The sequence below is a fragment of the Panthera onca genome, chromosome C1, assembly GCF_046562875.1.
Source record: "Panthera onca isolate mPanOnc1 chromosome C1, mPanOnc1 haplotype 2, whole genome shotgun sequence".
NCBI classification, from domain to species: Eukaryota; Metazoa; Chordata; class Mammalia; order Carnivora; family Felidae; genus Panthera; species Panthera onca.
The window spans coordinates 148,927,278-148,938,905 of NC_138346.1; the positions used below are offsets into that span (position 1 = coordinate 148,927,278).

General features: G+C 39.3%; 1 long non-coding RNA gene across 1 annotated transcript; it reads left to right on the plus strand.

Moving 5' to 3' along the window:
• The first annotated feature begins 221 nt into the window (after nucleotides 1-221).
• LOC144617078 (uncharacterized) lies at nucleotides 222-10,536 on the plus strand. Its single transcript, XR_013557098.1, has 3 exons — nucleotides 222-291; nucleotides 5,612-5,780; nucleotides 10,469-10,536. It is a non-coding gene; the product is annotated as an uncharacterized LOC144617078 (long non-coding RNA).
• The last annotated feature ends 1,092 nt before the right edge of the window (nucleotides 10,537-11,628 follow it).

Consider the following 11,628-nt stretch of genomic DNA (forward strand, 5'->3'; position numbering starts at 1 on the left):
TTTCATTTCTACTGCTCTCCAAGACATACATCTGAGGTAATTAACCTCAGATAATTAACCTCAGGTAATTAACCTCAATGTAATTAACATTGAATCACCTCTAACATCACTGGCTCAGGAGCCTCCTTCTTGACATTTCCCTTCCCGCTGATATGAGTCATTATTACACGTTCTGTCTCCCAGTTAACAACAGACAATGTGGACCGCTGACCCAGATTCTCTATCTTTTGAGGGTGAAGATGGGACTCAGAGACGCTACTTGTGCTCTGTTCATTACTTGAACAGAAATACGTGAGCTGAAAGTCTGGTTCTGTTAGCTCTGCTTGTCCACAGAGCAGAGAGCTGATTAACAGGGAGTGACCAGAATAGAGCAGGGCACGCAGAGGAGTGGGCGAGGGTAGCAGTGGAATTACAGACCTGGGGCTTCCCAATTCTCGTGCCTCAGGAGGTCCAGCTGTGGCTCCTGACTCTTGTTTCTTATCACCATTCTCCTCTTTTTGTGGTTGAGGTAGCTCAGGTAGCTAGCGACCACTTAGAGGTGAATAATCCCTCACTGAGACTTTAGACCTGAAAAAAATGTATCCAGTGGGAACCACCAAGGGTGTGCTTAGAGATCTAGATACAACACTCATCCATTCAACGGGTGTTTATGGAGGGCTACTATGTTCATCCTCACTCAGAATAAGCCATTGAACCAGATTTATTGAGTTGCTTATTGTCTAGTAGAGGATAAATCCATAAAGTAGGTTAAATCGCAAGGTGGAAAAGTGTTTACTGATACAAAAATGTGTTTATAATAATTGTTAAGTGAATAAGAGTATTATAAGGCAGCATGTATTATACATTCGTAAAACCATATATATGTGTATATGTTCAAATATGTGTGTATGTATATGTACATATATGTAAATATATATTTTTTCTCTCAATCTGTACATGTATGTTTGATATACAGATCACACATATCACACATATATCACATATGTGTACAAACTGAGAGAGAAAATGAAAATAATGTGAAGTCTTGAAGGACACCAAAATGTTAGAAGTGGTTATCACTCTGGTGAGATGATCATTGATGGTTTTTATTGCCCCACTTTTTCCTATCTGCATGTATTATATATTTTTAATTTTATTTTTATTATTATTTGTTTAGTGTTTATTTTTTGAGAGAGAAACAGAGAGCACATGTGCATATGTGCGTGAGTGGGGAGGGACAGAGAAAGACAGGGCCGGAGGATCCAAAGCAGGCTCAGCACTGACAGCACAGAGCCTGGATCAGGGGCTCAAACTCACAAACCATGAGATCATGACCTGAGCCAAGGATGGACACTTAACTGACCCAGGCACCCCTGCATGTATTATTTTGAATCAGAATTATAGATAACCTAGAATATGTTTCAAGAAGTTTTTCAAAAATATAAAATAATATGTATTTTACAAACTCTGCTTGCATGCATCTTTATAAGTCACAGTAAAAAATAAAATCAATAATTGACATTGAGATATATATCTAATAAAAGGATGGGCATTGGGAAACTTTAGAGAAACAATAATATAAAAAAGCTTTTCAGTCTAATATTTTTCAAAGTAAATGACATCATTAACAAGTGTAGATGTTTTGTTTTGTTGTGTCATTCAACAAATATATATTGCGGTTTTTCTAGGGTACCAGGCCCTGTTGTAGGCTCTAGAGGTACATCAGTAAATAAATCTGACAAACTTCTCAGCTCTTGTGAAACTTACATTCTTTTAGTGACAATCTTTTTAGGAAAATAGAAACTATCCCCTGGAGTGGGGGAGACCTCACCTTTAAGTCAGGTCTCCTGCTCCATCCTGTGTACATTCCTGTGTATAAGCCATGATGCTTAGCACATGGGACGTAGGCCATCATGACAGCATTCTTGCATTCAAGGAGCTTTCTGTCCCAGGGAATATGCAAATAAATAAAGGGACAGGGGAATGGGAATGCATAAAAGACAGACTTATCGTGGTCTATTTTGGCCGTAGGTGATAGCAGGGAAGACTTGTTGCCAGTTGGAGATACTATCTGAGCAGAGATCTGAAAGATATGTGGGAGTTAACCAGGTGAGAAGGCTGGAAGAAGGGCATTTCAGCAAGGAGAAATGGGGGGAAAGAGAACATGTGTCAGGGAATGCAAGTGGCTCGGGATAGCTGGATCTTTTGCAGAGCTAGAAGTGGCAAGGAATGAGATAAAAAAGGTAAGCAGAGATCGTTTGTTGTTTAAGAGGCAATATTGTGTTGCAGGCAAGGGTATGGCCAATAAAATGGCCCATATAAAGTGCTTAGAATAATAAGAGTTCAACAGATGTTAACTATTGATTATGTTATGGGGCTTCGTTTGCCATGATAGGAAACTTAATGTTTCTGTGCCATCTACAGTTTCTCTTCAAATTGATAGCTAAATAGTAGTGTCCAAACAGAAGCAACTCTGGAGCTAGCAAAGCCCTAAGAGCCAATTCTATATGTGGTCATATCATGTTTGTCCAAAGTCACCTGATTTTTGTTTTTATATAGAGTCAACTGTTCTAGGCTTTTGTCTCTGCTGGGAGATAATTTTGTAAAGGTCATACGTTTTTCATTAATTGATAATTAGCTAATTTCTTTGTGTCAGTGAATATGTACGTTGCTCATATAAAATACTCCAACGCTGATTACTGTGGTTTTGTTCTGAGAGATGAAGTAAACTAAGGATTCTATTCATGACTGAAATCTGATTGGTGGAAATTACTCATGGTCCAGTGGATCTAGGAGTTAATCAGTAATGCCCTTTGATAAGAATACAAGTTGCAATCATTTGTTTTGCAATGAAGTAATGTGCATTTTAGATTTCATGTGGCCAAAATAACTTTTTTGTTATTGTTCTAAATAAATGTTTGACAATGGTCAATGTGTTTTGCTGAAATATCCTCCAAACATAAGTAACTCTTCTTTTAATAAAAGCTGAAAATGCCCTATTATATCATTTATACAAATAGCACATGTATGAATGATGCAGGAACATGTTCATATATAACAGTGGAGTCCTTCTCATCCATGGTCTAGTGAGGCTCCTGTATCTCTGAGGTTCTCACTGGTTGGCTAGTATCCTTCACCAGAGTGCCACCTCTCTGTTTGCAGAAGATACCAAGAGTTGACCTTCAATATCCACTTTCCCTTTGAGTTTTAGCTGGTCAGGTGGTTTCCCAGTTAGGGACTAATCTCCTTTTCAGCTATATGACCATATGATTGAGTTCTGGTTCACAGGATGGGAAGGAAGGGTATATATGCAATTCCTAAGTCATGCCCTTAAAAAGACACTGCTTGTCCCCCACTTTCTCTGGTAGTGGATGTGGTTATAAAACCCAGCTTTGACCAATAGATGAAGACTACAGCCTAGGGGATGTGGAAGCAATAAAATAAAGGCAACCTTGATCCCTAGACAACTCAAGTAGCGGAATTATGACCCCATCCCACTGCCAAACCACCTAATAGCTTAGACTTCCACATGAGAGGGAAAAAAACCAAACAAACAAAATTCTGTTTTGCTTAAGCTAGTGTTATTTTGATTGTGTTAAATCAGACATAGTGAATACTCCAAAATAATAGCATTCAAAATACCTTTTTTTTTTTTTTTTTTACTGAAATGTGAACATGAGGTAGATGTCACACCCATCATGTTGAAAGCAGAATGTTGTCAGAGTAGAGTTATCAGAGAGCCTCCATCAGTGAGCAGTCACATGAAAGAAGATTCTAAAGCAAAGATCTGCATCTGCCTTCTTATTGCAGCCTCATTATTAGGAGCAGTGCCAGGCACATCCTAGACCCTTATAAACGAATGACAGATCCAAACAAGCCAGGCAAGACATACCAAGAAGGGGTGGAAACTAAGTATCTAATATAAAACAAATATAGTGTGGAAACTTTAAGTAGTGTAAGCAAAAGAAAGAGCACGTGAATAATAATATTAGCATTAATGAGAATTAATGTCTGGCACTACACTAAAAGTTTTCTGTGAGCCTTACATTTAACCGCCACAAACCTCCACAAGGTAAATATTACTACTCTCATTTTACAAAAGAGGAAATTGAGACTCAGAGGTTGCAGCTACTGTAGAGTTTAGCTCAGGTCACCAGATTATGCTGCATGTGAATGCACTAAAATGTATTCACTAGCCCATCATGGAACTGGTAGAGATAACCAGCAAAACACCTTCCTTAGAGCATTTAAGGATGAGGTGGTTTGTCTGGGGCAAAAGCGTGGCTATAACATGTAAATATAGTTGAGAGGAAGAATATTGCCCTTATAAATGTGGTGCTTTATATAAAAATAATTTTTTATATAAACCTCTTAGCTTTGTTTTGTAAAAATATTGAGACAGCATTGTGTATAGATAGCCTAGAATGAGATTTAGGGCTTCGATGTGACCTTGAGTAATTTCTTAAGTTCTTTGACATTGGATTTCTTGTCTTTTCCCAAAAGGACTGGATTAGCTGTCAGCTCAGGTTGCAGGCAGTCCTAACTCCCTGTGGTGCCGTGATTCCCAATAGTTTTAGGAAGGAGGACATAATGGGAGTAGGCACACTCAGGCTTTTAAAAGTCATATGCGCACTTCTCTGACTGGTGACCTGTTTAGAGGGCATAGGCATATGGTAAGCAAGGCCACAGCTAGAGAAAATCTGACAAGTCAAGCCAAGCTGATCTAGGTATTTCTCAGTGTTCAGTTGTTATCTTTTCTAGTCTGGCCTTCTTCCTAGGCACCTCCAGACTCCTAATACCTTTCTCACACTTCTGTGCATTGCAGAATTTTCCCGTTAGAGTTTCTCAGAACACCTTTCTATGATGTCTTCTTTCCCAGAACTTTCAGGCATTTTCAAATCTATTCCCCAAGCATCATTCCCCCACTGCTGGCTAGCTAGTCAGTTAAAGAAAATAATCAGGGCCGTGGGGATAATGGTTAGTAATAACCTAATCTTTTTCATATAATAGGGACCCTTCAGGGACTTCACCCCAAGAATCTGTTGGGGCCAGGGGTAAAGGAGCTTCTGGGGTTTGTGTAAGAAAGTTATATTTAAGACCAGATCTGGATGAAGAACTTAATTTGACATATGTCAGAGTTTTCTTCAGTTCAAGCCAATGTAGTAAATATTAATTAAATGTGACTCCATGACAGAGGTTGAAGTTTTTTTCACTCTCCTGTAAGTGCCAGTTCAGTTCTCAGGACAGTTCAAACAAATATAGGATTCATTTCTGGGAAAGGTTTCTGCACTCAACTGCTGCTTCTTTTCCAAGTCTGGTAACCTGGGGAATATAATCTAAATAGAAACCCAAGGTCTGGGGCGTCTGGGTGGCTTGGTCGGTTAAGCGTCTGACTTCGGCTCAGGTCATGATCTCACGGTCCGTGGGTTCGAGCCCCGCATCGGGCTCTGTGCTAACAGCTCAGAGCCTGGAGCCTGTTTCAGATTCTGTGTCTCCCTCTCTCTCTGCCCCTCCCCTGTTCATGCTCTGTCTCTCTCTGTCTCAAAAAATAAATAAACGTTAAAAAAAATTAAAAAAAAAAAAAAAAAGAAACCCAAGGTCTTCATTACTTCTCTCTGCCTTAAACCCACAGCAAATCCCCAGACATCAACCTCCTGCTTCTCATCCTCCAGACTCCACATGGCCCCTCTTAGAGCTCCAGATTCGCAAGTGCCTTCTAAAGGAAAGTGACCCTGATGTCAAACAAGAGAGAAAAGGAGAGAACACGGAGATGAGGAAGTAGTACAGTTACTCATATCAGTGTATGTAATAAAGATTTGTTTGGAAGTAAGGAAATTATAACATCATCATAAATGCCATACTATGTTTACATATTAATTGCTACTGAGTACAAGGTTTGGAAGTTTTTCACAGAGGTGACTATTTTGAACTGGGCTATTGAAGGATGAATAGGAATTTGCCATTTGAAGCAGTAGGGAAATTCCATGCCCAGGAAAGTGTATGAGCAACAGTCTGCAGGTGTGATCATGCACGGAGTGTTCAGAGAACAGCAAGGAGTAAGGTGGGGCTGGAAAATAGGGTATGTAGGAATAAGGTTGGGAGGTGAAGCAGAAATGTAGAATGACTAAGTGTAGAACCTGTGTACTTGGCCTGAAGAAATTGAATAAATGAGAATAAATGGGAGTGAGTCTTGACATCTTCTGGGACTTGGGAAGCACATAATACTATATGGGAGCTTGGTGGGAGTATCTTGGAGTAGTTGGGAAATACCAACTCTTCTATTTTTGTCTAAACCAAGATTATTTGGTGGCAGGTTCCTCATGAATGATGTAGCAACTGGACCAGGTGACTCCAGTTTCCTCTTTGCCTTACTCTTGTTTTAGGAATGTCAGATATAATGTAACACCAGCTATAATGGTGCCACCTACCCATGGCCCCAGGATGTGGTGAGTGGGACTGTTATTGGTATTAGTCTCTGCCTGAAGCACTTTTGTAGTAGTGACTTACTTTATTGTCTTTAACTCTCTAGGCAACATTGGCCAAGTCAGAGTCCTAGGCTTCTTTACTAGAAAGCACCGGCTGTTTTATTGAAGTATATGACCTCAATCCAAATGCTTTGAGGGAGGCATGAGTGTATATATGTGTGTATGGGTGTGTATAAAACTACCATTATGCTTTGGAGTCATTCAGAGATTTGAACTGAAAGTCCTGGGGACGTCTGGGTGGCTCAGTCAGTTAAGCATTGGACTTCGGCTCAGGTCATGATCTCAGTTTGTGGGCTCGAGCCCCGTGTCAGGCTCTGTGCTGACAGCTCAGAGCCTGAAGCCTTCTTTGGATTCTGTGTCTCCTTCTCTCTCTGCCCCTCCCCCTGCTCATGCTCTTTCTCCCTCTCTCAAAAATAAATAAACATTAAAAAAAAAAAAAAGAAAAGAAAATCCTTCTATAGTCTGGCAACAAGTGTGCAACCATATTGGGTAGGCAGTGTGGGAGAGAGGTGCAATTCGTGTTGCCATTATCAGACACAAGGCAACTAGAGCCCTAAGATGTTTATACAGACCATTCTCCTACCCTGTTAGAGCCTCATCTCTGGCTGGTAAGCAAATCCATCTGTGAATAGGAAACTTTGTAGAGAAGTCACTGCCCTGTAGGGAAACACTGTGGCAGTCAGGCTGACTTGGAAGAGAATCTCAGCTCTGTCCATATCAGCTGTGTGATTTGAGTAGACTGCTTAACTTTTGAGAGCCTCAGTTTCCTCATCCATAAGATGATTTTTCACTGGGTTACTACTAAGATAAAATGGCAGTCAAGTATGTGAAAATGCTTGGCTTGTTGCATAATGACTCAGTCAACTGTAGAATTATTTCTTCCTACTGAGTCGTAAGTAGCCCACGATACATCTTTTTCAGCTTCCCTTCTTTAGAATAAATTATCCCAGTTCTCTAAACCTTTTGACTGAGTCTTGTTTCCCAGCCTCTTATTATATCTGTGGTTGTTCACAGACCTTGCCTTTGGTTCTCCTTTGGTGACACTTGAGAAGATCCCAACTTTGGGGGAGCTGACAGCCACAGCTACATGCCAGGTTTTCTCATTTTCACCAGTGACACTCCTTCGGCTTCCAGTATGCTTCCTCCTCCTGGGATGTCGGCCAAGCTGAGACTCTTAGCCACCTCCCCCACCACTTCCCAAGTGGGAGTGATGATTAGTCCTCACAGCCGCTACCCCTGAGACAGGCTTTTGGCAAGGCTTCAGCCGCTACTAAGTTGCAAATCCTGCCCCTGCAGTTTCCTCATTTCTTACATAAAAAGAGAGGGAGGGTCTCTCTGTTGCAAATTCATCTGTGGCATTGTAAATTCAGGAATGAATAGAGTGCCTCTGTATAAATGATTTGAAGGTCCAGAGTCAACAGTATTGCCAAACAATCCCCCATTACTGCGTAACTAATGCAAAACCAATGTATGACTGGGACTCCAATACTGGACAGTTACTTCAATTGGAACTGAACTGAAATATCAATTTTTGTGCTAAGTGCCACCAACAACTGCTGAATAATGAGGGAATCTGAGAAAGTTTTCTCCATTACATAAGAACAGTCACATGCTTCTTTAGTATTTTTTAGCCAACATTCAAGTGCTTATCATGTATCCATATGCTATCTTCAATATGTCAAGATGCTCTTCTTAGGGACTTAATTAATATATGTTATTCTATTAAATGAAAATATTTTTTATATTTAAAATATAACTAAGTCTTTTTCATTATTTTTGTTTTTTCTCACGTAGTACTTATTTTCCACAATTGTAAAAACTGACGCAACATTATTTATGGCTTTGTCTGGAGGAGAATCCGATCCCATGACTGGAGACTTGACATAAGCCTATTCTTTATATGTAGCACCATAACCTTCATGATAACTGAATTTTAGGTTAGGGTAATGACCTAATGCCCCTACCAAAAACACTTTAGAATTCCCACCACCATCCAAATTTCATTAATTCTTACTTATTCTTTCAGCTTAAAAAAAATGTTTGAGTGCTAAGGCAGTGATTGACAACTTATTTTCCTAGCCCCTTGTGCCTTTCCAGAATGTCTGTAACATTAACATTGTGGTGTTGTGGTGGTAATGTTAAGATGAGACTCAGAAATGGAACTTTCCACAATAGAAACAAGACAAATTCCTGGCTTTTGTGTAGATTCTGACTTTTATAATCATACACCACTAAAATTTGTCATAAAGACTAACAGGGGACCTACAAACTGGGTTAGTTGGCAAATTTCGATCTTGAAGAAAAAGGTCAAGTCAAATCTTACTTGAAAACTTAAAAAAAAAAACACCCTGAATTTGTATGGCGCTTTTTGAGACAGTGTTATTAATGTCTTTAAATCCCACCCCCAAATTTTCAGTTCTCCATTGTTATATTATTATGGTGTTCTTGAACTTACTTTGTGATTTCCCAATGCGGTTCAGTTGATAATTGGGCTACATTTCAGGTTATGCATTCTATAATTATTTTAATGCCCATTCTAAGTGCAAGGAGCTGTTATGAAGCTAAAAATCCAAGTCATACAACATTAGACTCTTGAAGTTTTTTTAATCCACTTGTTTAATTTAGAACTGACATGTCTCTACTCAAGACAATAGATCTTTTAAAACAATCCCTGTGCTTCTTTTCCTTATCTCTATCCTGAAAGTGAAGAGAAAAAAAAAGTCTCTAAAATATTTGTTTGACAAATGAACAAAGAAGAGAATCTTCTGAGCTCTTTTCAGGCACTGTGAGGTTAGCATGAGTCAAAGCATCATTTGCAGGGATCATTGGTTCTGCTAAATTTTTTCTTGAGTAAAGAGCACATACTTGGGGATGCTTCCTCAGTATAGATATGACATAACATCTCAGGATGGGGAGTTGTTATAAAAAGAGACTTCACTGCATTTGCAAAAATGTTAATAATCACTGAACTCATTCAGATAATCTCTGGAGGGAAATTTGATTCAAGAATGTCGCCTTCAGAAATCAAAGAAAGATATCTTATCAAGTACCCTGCTGGTAGCTGATCCCCACTACTGTCCATAATGATAATCAGGGTTCACCTTTATAATAAACAATTGTCACGGGAAAAATAAAATGAATGTCCCCTCCAGATCACTAGATACTTTGGACACTACAAATGGGTTCTCCTGCCTGCTGCAGATGCTAACTTGACCTTTTCGTTGTACTAGTTCTCAACACCAGAAATTAAATGAAATGTGCCAACAAGGTACTTCTCACTGCCTCCTTGCTCCCACAGCTTCTTTGTTTAAACAACAAAAAACCAGAGAAGTTATTAAGACAGTAGCTAAAAATGGAATTTAGTTCTTGACTTCTTTGCATCTATGTGTTGAACTAGTTAGTTTTTTCTTTTTCTATCCAAAGGAGTAATTAATTACTAATCTTTGCTAAAGCTGTCAGGCCGGTTAATTTACTGATAATCAGACTGGTTTTCTCCTGACATATTTTGTTTTTTTGTCTTCTCTCATAGCCAAAAATTCCAACAAAGTATATTTCTAACTGCTAAAAAGTACAGTTCTTATCACAATGCCACATGACTTCATACATGGAATATGAAAAACATGATTTTTGGTTTTCATATCTTGTGATTTAGCTGAATGTAGGGAAATTGCAGAGTCTGAAACTCTGAGATAAACCCATCTGTGGTCTTGGCCATCAAGTATTTAAGTAGGCCAAGTGAAGGAATTTTACAGATGTATCAGGGTTCACAAGAGAAACAGAAGAAATAGGAGATAGATGTGCATGTGTGTATGTATGTATGATATTTATAATATATAAATATAAGTAAATAAAGATATATATGCATGTACATATATTTTTTTAAGGAATTGGCTCATGCAGTTATTGGGGCTCGCAAGCCTGAGATTTGTAGGGTAGGCCAGCAGGTTGGAAACTCAGGCATGAGTTACTGTTGTAGTCTTGAGGAAGAATTTCTTTTTCTCCAGGAAACCTCAGTTTGTGCTCTTCAGGCCCTCAACTGATTGAAGAAGGCCCACCTATACAACCAAAGGTAATCCACTTAAAGTCAACTAGTTGTATATGTTAACCACATGTGCAAAATGCCTTCACAGAAACATGTTTTTTACCATATTGCAGGTATGGCAAAGAACAACATGAACTCAGATCATACTGCTTCATGTCTCCATGCTCTTGTACAAGCTGTAACCACCCTCTGCAATGCACCCTCTCATGTTGTCCACTTCTTCCTTGAATATGTTTCCTATTCACTTAGATTATACCCTTTTAGTAAGGCATGGGTCATGGCACTGAAAGAAATTGGAAGATTCAAGAGCTATTCAGGAGGGAGATCAATGGGACTTTGTGACTGATGGCTTTTGAAAATGAGAAAGGGAAAGACAATGTGAAACAACAGCCAGGTGCCTACCTTGAACAAGGTGACTGGTGGAGTTATTCACAGATGAATGGGATCAATAGATTAATAGATCTGGCAGAGAAGCTGTTCATTTCTGTTTGGACGCACTGAGTTTGAGTTGTCTATGAGTCATGGTGAAAATATATACAGGAAAGATAGTGCTCAGGACAGAGATCTGAACAAAGTGTACAGATCTGGGATGCGCCCTATGTAAACAACAGTTGAAGCCATGGGAATGGAAGGAGTCACATGGAATTACATGGAGAAGACCAGGGGCAGAATCCTGGAAAAACATCATAATTTGAAGAAAGAGGCAGAGAGAAGTTCCTCGGAAGGAGATGAGAATAAATTATCAAAGAAGTTAGAAGGAGAAGCAGGAGAATGTTGTGTCACAAAATAAAAGCAACCAGTCAGTATTAGATGGAGCAGAGAAGTCAAAAAAGATGAGGTTCAAAATGCCATCCATTGACATTAACAATAAGATCATTGGTCATCCTGAAATGAATATTTTCAGTAAATGGGGTAGAAGCCAGAGCCTGGGTGGCTCAGTCAGTTAAGCATCCAACTTCAGCTCAGGTCATGATCTCACGGTTCGTGGGTTCAAGCCCCACGTCAGGTTCTGTGCTGACAGCTCAGAGCCTGGAGCCTGCTTCTGATTCTGTGTCTCCCTCTTTCTTTTCCCTTCCCCCCGTCTCAAAAATAAACAAACATTTAAAAAATTAAAAAAAAAAA